The sequence below is a fragment of the Bison bison genome, unplaced genomic scaffold, assembly GCF_000754665.1.
Source record: "Bison bison bison isolate TAMUID 2011002044 unplaced genomic scaffold, Bison_UMD1.0 scf7180017864460, whole genome shotgun sequence".
In the NCBI taxonomy this organism is placed as follows: Eukaryota; Metazoa; Chordata; class Mammalia; order Artiodactyla; family Bovidae; genus Bison; species Bison bison.
Window position 1 is genome coordinate 2,033,989 of NW_011495022.1, and position 9,654 is coordinate 2,043,642.

Here is a 9,654-nt window from a genome sequence, read left to right on the forward strand (position 1 = left end):
AGTGCAACACTTTCACAGCATCGTCTTTTAGGATTTGAAATAGCTCAACTGGAATTTCATCACCTCCACTAGCTTTGTTCATAGTGATGCTTCCTAAGGCCCACTTGATTTCACATTCCAGGATGTCTGGCTTGAGGTGAGTGATCACACCATCGTAATTATCTGGGTTGTGAAGGGCATGGCAAACCACTTCAGTATTCTTGCCTTGAGAACCCCATGAACAGTATGAACAGTATGAAATTCTAGATTAGATATGTAGATATACTAGATGAGATAAAAGTAGGTGATAAAACTCATGTTGTAGATAAAGTAGATGAGATAAAATTCAGCACATCTTTTGGTATTGCTCTGAGGAACCTAGAGGCATCAGAATCTTTTTTTTTTAATTCGATAAACATAGGCTTTTTGTTGAGGTTGTCATGTATCTTCTGACCAAGTTAATTGAAATCCTTGAATAGTGCTTATTAAAATAGTGGAACACTGATTTTATAAAATATAGCATGCATTTGAGCCTGTTTTAATCATCTTGCATTCAGATAGAAATAGAAATGTTTTAAAGCACTTGTTTTAAAGATATGGGCTATTCTGAATTACTCTTCTCAAATGTTACTGCTTTGAAGTGCCAAAGACCTAAATTCTAATCCTAGCTCTGCTACAGAAGAGCTCTGAGGATTTAGGCAACTAAAAATCTCTGTCCCTCATGTTCTTTGCCTGTGAATAATCATGGTATAAATTAAACCATCTCTAAGAGTGCTTTCAGCTCTCACTGATCTCTAAGGTGTATTAAACACACAAGTGCATCCTTGGTTTTCTCATTAGAACAGATAGATGATATCACCAAGGACTTGATAGGTAGGGGCCAAATGATCGAGAGGCCAGCCAAGTTTTAGAATAAAATTTCAAGAAAATTTTTCTGGGAAGCAGAAGGCAAATAAGAACTTTCTTTGCTGGGAATAGTATACACTTGGAAGTCATAAAATATTCTCTTTATTCAACAGAGAAGAAAAGAAAATAAATTACAGTAAGACTCCAAATAGAGTCAGTTAAACACAGTTAAAAAGCAGTCAGGCTCCTATTCAGTCCCTATAAGTCCCAGCCTCAATGCCCTCTAATGCAGAAGTGCTGTTAGCAATCTATGACTCAGTTGAATGATAAAATAATTGGGAACATAGCCCATAGTAACTAGTGACAAATTATCCCTATGTTAGAGAAGAGAAAGTTAATTGGCATAGATGTTGTCAATTTTCTGAAAAAATGCAACCTTATATGGCCATCGTCTTTGTATGGAGTGAATATGAAATCGAATAGTAGCATAATAGAACATAAAAAGTCATTTGGACATGTTTAGCATGTGGAATCTTGACCTTCATAGATAGGTAACCTCAGAAGATTGTAACACTCAAAACAGTGTTGTCAGTATGTCCACCCACACAATACCTGCTTTCAAAGAAAGGTCCATGTCAGTTTCAGGAATTACAAATTTTTGGCTTTTATTATATTGAAATGAATCAAATTCTTTTTCTATCATCTCTTTTGAAATAAGCTTGGCTTCCCTGATAGCTCAGTTGGTAAAGAATCTGCCTGCAATGTGGGAAACCTGGGTTTGATCCCTGGGTTGGGAAGATCCCCTGAAGAAGGGAAAGGCTACCCACTCCAGTATTCTGGCCTGGAGAATTCCATGGACTATACAGTCCATGGGGTCACAAAAAGTCAGACATGACTGAGTGACTTGTACTTCACACATTATATATATCTAATGTTTTCTTCTAAATGGTTCATGTATTTTTTTAATGTATCATTTGATTTCACTTTGATCTATTTTAGCTCTCATTCTCAGGGAGAAGCAACTCTGTTACAGTCATTTTTTTAAACAATGTCTTTTTATTGCATTTAGAGTAATTACAACTAGAACATTTCATAATTTTATTCTAGATTGAACTAAGTGAAAGTGAAAGTCGCTCAGTCATATCCAACTCTGCCACCCCATGGACTGAGTCCATGGAATTCTCCAGGCCAGAATACTGGAGTGGGAAGCCTTTCCTTCCTCTGGGGGTCTTCCCAACCCAGAGATCGAACCCAGGTTTCCCACATTGCAGGCAGATTCTTTACCAGCTGAGTCACAGGATAGCCCAAGAGTACTGGAGTGGGTAGCCTATCCCTTCTCCAGGAGATCTTTCCGACCCAGGAATTGAACCGGGGTCTTGTCTTCTGCATTGCAGGTGGATTCTTTATCAATTGAGCTATCATGGAAATTAAGAGAAATTGAATTAAAGCCTGGACATAAATATTTTCAAGTGCTCAACATGTTCAGATATGATTTTCTTATATTTAAAGTTTCACAGGAAGAGATTATATGTTTAGTTAAGAGTACGGATTCATGTTGATATATGGCAAAACCAATACAATATTGTAAAGTTAAAAAAAAAGAGTACATATCTAAAAGGAAAATCTGATTTTGTGAAATTGTACTTTCTGGTTTTCAGAGCAAAGATAATCCTGACAGAGAAATAATCTGAGCATTGTCTGCGGCCCCATCCCCCCCCCCATCACAAACAAGACCACACATGCGCACACACAGACACACACACTCACTCACTCACCAGTGTGACCAGTGTGACCAAACGGTGAAGAATGAGGAGCAGGCACATAGTCACACAAGTCAGAGCCAAATAAGAAGAATAAAAATAGCACATTAAGCTTTCAGAAGCACCAGTTTTCAAAGTGAGCCAGTAGACAGAGCAATAGCTTTATTTTCAAACACAAATGTCTTCAACTTTCTAATCAGTCGCCCTGTGATAGAACATAAACTGTAGTAAATCGTGACTTGATGTCCGGTTATGTATCCCATAAACGAGGGCGGGGGAGTATCATTAGTGTGCTTTACTTGATGAATATGCTTATGCAGATGCTTCATAAACAGATACAATAAATATATTCTACTGTGTCTTTTAATTTAATAGAAAACTTAAAAAAAAAAACTAGTATGTACATTGACTGGAACATGTTCTACGTGGAAACTGCATTTTTCTTGGGTTTTAAGAAGAGTGTTCCATAGCATATCTGTATTGTTACTGAAGTTCCTTAAAGATAAGGGAATGTGGTTTCATGGAATATTCCTCTAAGACTGAGTTTCTCAACCTTGGCATTACTAACATGTGGGGCCAGATACATCTTTGTTGTGGGGACAGTCTTGTGCATCATAGGATGTTCAGCAGGATCCCCAGCTTCTACACAGTAGACACCGTTACCACATCCACCCTCAGTTGTGACAACCAGAATGTCTCCAAATATTAAATATGCCTAGCATTCTATCATCCTTAGCTAGGAATCACTGGTCTAAAGCACAAGTTAGGGTCAAACTATGGTGCTTTGTTAGCAAAATTTAGAAAATAAAATCCAGCAATTAACGTGGCCTTCACACAATAATTTTACTGGTATATCTTTATTTCACCTTTTCTTTTATCAATTTTTGTTTCTTAAGTGGATTACACTATCCTGAATAGATTAATAATGTTTTTGTTTAACAAATTTGTTACAAGAGCTGAAATTTCCAACGTATCACCCCTGCTCCCAGTATAATGATTATGTTCAATCAAATATGCCAAGTAGAAGCCCACAATATTCATCAGATTAAAGTCCCACATCCTCTGGGATTTGAGAGGAAAAAAAAGTGGAGAATATAATTCTTTGGTAGAGAAGTTAGTGGGTGTCCATTTGCCATCAAAGTTTACATGCACACTTCTAAATGTCATCAATATAATTCTATTTAAGTATGTTCCTATAGTATAGTCTCTGAGGATGTGACTTTTTAGTCTGTAAACCCTTAAATCCACCATAAAGCATCAAAATTTGTAGCTTGTCAAACAAAATTTGTTTCTTGTCAGTTCCTTCCCTCACCCTTCTATGTGAAGAAAACAGAATTTGACAAGATGACTATAGTCAAGAGTATTGACATAAAGTCACTTTAATAGGGTTTTTTTTTACTTTTGCTTTTGATTTTTCATTCAGGAAACCTATTGGTGGTTGCTAGATATTAGAAACTGCAGTAAAAAGAAAACTGATGTTGTTTATAAATACTTCTGAAAATAAACACATTTAAAATATTGCACATGTGTGGCTTCTATCAGCAATTGCAAATATCTTTGTATTTTTTAATACTAGACAAAAATTCCAGCATCTCTAGAAAGTATTGAACCTGCCTACCTCCAGGGAGGAGATTTGATTGCACACTAGTGCCTGCAATATTGGCTTATCAGTGTGACAAACATATATAACAGTAAGGCAAGATGTGCATGGTATGGGGGTATATGGAAACTCTCAATTCTTTCCTCTTAATATTTCTATAAACCCAAAACTTCTTTTAAAAAAAAGTCTATTCAATTTTTAAAAGGCTCGGAAAACAAAAAGCGCTTTCCTAGTGGCTCAGTTGTAAAGAATCTGCCTGCTAAGCAGGAGAATCGGGTTCAATACCTGGGTCAGGAAGATCCCCTGGAGAAGGAAATGGCAACCCATTCCAGTATCCTTGCCTGAGAAATCCCATGGACAGAGGAGCCTGGCAGGCTATAGTCCATGAGGTTGCAAAGGGTCAGACACCACTTAGCAACTGAGCATGCAGCAGGAAAAGAAAAAACACTAATTTTTGAAGAGATAAAAAAGTGAAATCTAATCAAATTGTGGTTCTTAGGTATAAGATGGAGTGATTGTTTTAAGCATTAGCTTTTACAGTTGTGACACTTTAAAAATAAACAAACCTAGTAGGAGAAAAATATTGCAGATCTCAAATATTTTGATTAACATAATTTTTAATACTTGATAATTTAAATTTATGCAAATATTAAACTAAATATAAATCCCTTATGTTTATAAACCTAGGAAACAGAAAACCACAAACCAGAGAGAAACAAATCTAATAAAATTATACTTACCAGCATTTGTTAGTGTGCCAGATGACATATTGTTGAAACTAATCACCGCTTATAATGTGAATATAGTTTTACAGCAAGCTACAAGGGAAGAACGACCATTGAAAAGGTTGTTTGGTGAGCATGGAGTTAGAGAGGTAAGTTTGAATTCATTATCATGTGGTTCAGATGGTCTGACATGCTACCCTCACAATACGATGAGGGTTCTGTGAATGTGTGGGAACTGCCTGCCTTCTTTCAAGGTGGTGCTGGAAGTCATGAGGAGAGCCCCCGCTTCCCCTGGTAACCCCGCTACCGCACTGCATTAATGAACGATGTGTTCATGACTTACTAAAAGTCTTTTGTTCCTTTGCGTTCTCTTATAGCCTGAAAGCCATTCTCATTAAGGTAACTGAAAATCTATCTACCAAACAGGACCAGTCTACTGCTTAACTGTTTCCTAATAGCAGCCCTGCTTCCCTGATTTTTGAGTTCTGGGGTCTGCCTCAGTGTCACCTTCATGCCTCACACACACTGCCACCCTCTCCCACTCAGGGTCAGTGGAGGTCTTTAATAAGCCAACATATGTTCAATCATTTCTCATTCAGTGTCAAAAACCCAGTTAAAACGTTGATTGTCTACAAACAGTAGCAACTGTGATGTGACACTATCCAGTCGTTGGAACTGGAATAATACATGTCTTATGTATTAGGGCATCCACATGTCCTGTACTTTGGGGTGCTGCACCCCTGACATTCTATGCAGAAACTGAGCTAAATACCTGAAACAGAAGTAAATGAACTCATCATAGATGTAGATGCTGATATTTCACACATCTCTGGAAAAAGTTGGTCGAATGCCTATTTCCTATGAAAAACTCCCCATCTACCCTTCTGTTTTTTCTTCCCCTTCAAAAAAGAAAAATTTTGACAAAGGTTATACACTTCTATCTCCTACCACTTCATGGACACAACAGCTCCCTAATGTTAAAATTTTTGACACTGGATCCAAATGGCACATTCCAGCAACATTTGGAACATCTTCCTTATTCTTAAAGAATTAATTTCCTTTGGCTTTTGTGCTACCATTCTCAACCGGATTTCCTCTTATTCATCCTTAATCTTTTGGCATGTCTCCTCCTCCTAACTGTTGTACTTTCTCGGTTATCCATCCTTGTTCTTTTCACTTTCAGGCCTCCCTGTTCTCCTGAGTGACAGATCGCCCAGTTTCAGGTGCCAACCAACTGACTTAAGAGATGCTCAAGGTTTATTTCCAGTCCAGACTCCTATTATAAGCTCCAGATTCTATCATCTACTCTGCACCTTCAGCTGAATCTCCCACCAGCCCCTCAGTTCTGCCTATATTAGAACTTCTTTTTTCCCAAGACGAGCCTGCTTCTCTCTTTAAAAGGCATTATTGCCAACCCACTTGTTTAAGCCAGAAATCTTGGCGTCATCCTTACATGTGTTTTTCTCACTCTGAGTTCTCTAATTCTTAACAAGTCAAAACTCTCAACTTTGATCTCTTCTTTTATCTTCACTGACACCATCATGCTCTGGCCTGGTGAGACAGCCTCCCTACCTGGTCCACCTGCTCCTCAAAGAAGGTCATTCTTGCCCCTCCTTGGGAGATACAGACCCAGAGGGGTTGTGACACAACTGGATAGAAATTAAACTAGGGTAGAACCCAGATTTCATAACTTCCGGCTATGCCATGTATCTGGGGATTTTCCTCTGTTTTAGCCAGAAAAGAAGGATCTCTTCCCTACCCCCGTTCATCTCTCCTTCCCCTCTTCCAGCAGGGCGTCACACTCCAACTGTCCCAACGTGCTCTTAGATCCAACTTCTTGAATATCACACAGACTCCTTTCACAAGGGAAGAGATGTTTAAAGACATTGATTATAGTCACAGAAGGGACATTATATTTGGGACAGTAGGAAGATGGTCCATCTTTGGCGCAGCTAAAGCATAGGCCATACTTAAAGATTTCTCAGTTCTGAATATTCTTGAGTCAAAGCCAAGTCTGTATGTGTCTGACTGTCCTAGAAGGGTGACTTCTGCTCATACCCACATCTCATAGACAGTCTATCCAGCAAGTAAAATTGAATCCACACCATTTCTGAAGTTATGGTGAACTATTTAACTTAAATTGTTGGCTTTATTAATTTGGAACTGCAAATATATTAATCTTGTTCTTACCTTAGTAAAACTTTATTTCTCTTAAACGTCTATTGTAAAAAAAAAAAAAAATCATTTAGTAGAGGAGGTATTACAGGAAGTAACAACTATTTATAGGAATTTCAAGGCAATAAAACAATAGGGTGAACTGTTCTTTACCCTTCAATTCCTATTTTAATATTATTACATGTTTCTATTCTTAATTGGGTCACTGACCTGGAATCATTGAATATAGAATGGCTAAGAAGGAAAAAACTATCGAGTTAGACCTGGAACATTCTATATGAGGTCATGTGAAGTAAAAAAGTGGAGACATGGTATTAATTTCTGTATATTTATCAGATACTACTTGCAGAATAAAGATGTGGAATGTTGGAATCTGATGAATTAATCAACTTGAACAAAGCTTTCAAAGGACACAGCAGGGGAAGGAATAATCAGAGAACAAGTTGAATTAAAAGATATTAATTATTGTGAGCCATCACCTCATATTTTTATTGTGTTTTTTTTATAGTGAAATCAGTAAAATCTAGTTATATTCCATTATAAAACTATTCATTGTGGTTTGGATTATGATTTAAATAAATTTAGATTCATCTAATTCCATTGTAAAGGCTATAATTTCTGAACATGAATGTTTCATTTTTTCAAATACTTTTGAAACATTTTTCTAAAGATAAGAAACTCCTTTCATGTGTATTTCTCTATTTTAAATAGCTTTTCCTTTGTTATATGTAGCAATAATTTTTACTGTAGAAAATGCAAAGAATATAGATAAGCAAAAAATAAGAATATCAAAGTAACCCATAATCTGCCACTCAGAGACAATTATTATTAGCATTCTCATATTTATATTTCCAGGCTTTTTGCTGTACATGCATGCATACACACATACACAGGTGTTATAGCTAGCTATAAACATACAGATCATCAATTCTCTCCAGCCAAAGACCATCAGGAGCATATCCAGAGTTAAACATTTTGGGCTTATTGCTTGTTGCAATAACCATAGGGAAGGGAAGCTCAGGGCATCTCAGTAACAGGGAGTTTGAAGGGACTTAAGGAGAAGGCAATGGCATCCCACTCCAGTACTATTGCCTGGAAAATCACATGGACGGAGGAGCCTGGTGGGCTGCAGTCCATGGGGTTGCTAGGAGTCAGACACGACTGAGTGACTTCACTTTCACTTTTCACTTTCATGCATTGGAGAAGGAAATGGCAACCCACTCCAGTGTTCTTGCCTGGAGAATCCCAGGGACAGGGGAGCCTGGTGGGCTGCAGTCCATGGGGTTGCTAGGAGTCAGACACGACTGAGTGACTTCACTTTCACTTTTCACTTTCATGCATTGGAGAAGGAAATGGCAACCCACTCCAGTGTTCTTGCCTGGAGAATCCCAGGGACAGGGGAGCCTGGTGGGCTGCCATCTCTGGGGTCGCACAGAGTCGGACACGACTGAAGCAACTTAGCGGCAGCAGAAGGGACTTATGATAGGATTTTGGCTTATGTTAGGTGACTTGAGGACTTTTAAGGGAATACGGCCTTGCTGTAGATTGGAGGCAAAGATAAGTCTATGTTTGGGTATCTTAATAAATGTTACCTATAGGGCAGGAATAATGAATAGAGATAGAAGCTACAAACTGGTAAAGAAGCCCCAGTCACTCATATTAGCTAGGATGGGTTTCTGGGTCATTTTTGTGGCTTGGACAACATTCATGCTTGTGTTCAGACAAGGTGATAGAGTGGTTTTGTTGTTGTTTTGATCCATCATGGTCCCAGAGTGTCGGTGTTAATGTTCTGTGATCTTGTTTACGTTCAACAGGAGGACACAGATTGAACTGGGAGTGCCCAGCCAGTTTCTGGCTATCAGGGCCTGCTTTCTTCTCTTTCAAAGTTTAGAGAGTTTTGAAACTTCCCGAGGGTTTTATATGTGATACTCCTTTAACCTCTAATGAGTATAGTTTCTGTAGGGTTAATGATTCTGTTTCCCTCCTGCAGCTCCCACAAGTGTCCCCAGCCCATCCCACACTCTACGTACGTGGATGGAAGGAGATGAAGGTTCACATGTGGTTGATAGTGTTTTTTCATTCTGGCCAAGATGAAAAGAACTTGCTAAATATAAAACTTAACTGCTAATGCTTTAGCTTTTTATTGTATTCTATTCTATAGAATATAGATATATTTGTGGGGTTTTGTGTTTTTTTTTTTTTTTGTCTTTTTTTAATGGCCTCACTGCACAGCTTATGGGATCTTAGTTCACCAACTAGGGATCAAGCTCATGCCCTGTGCAGTGGAAGCAAGGAGTCTTAACCACTGGGTTGCCAGGGAAGTCCCTGCTTTAGTTTTTTAAATGGGGGCATAAACATTTGCCTTGGAGGTGCAATGGTAAAGAACTGCCTATCAATATAGGAGACTTCAGGAGATGAGGGTTCGATCCCTCGGTCGGGAAGAGCCCCTCAAGTAGGAAATGGCAACCCACTCCAGCATTCTTGCCTGGAAAATTCCATGGACAGAAAAGCCTGGCTGGCTACAGCCCATGGGGTTGCAAAGAATTGGACACAACTGAGCACAACTTCC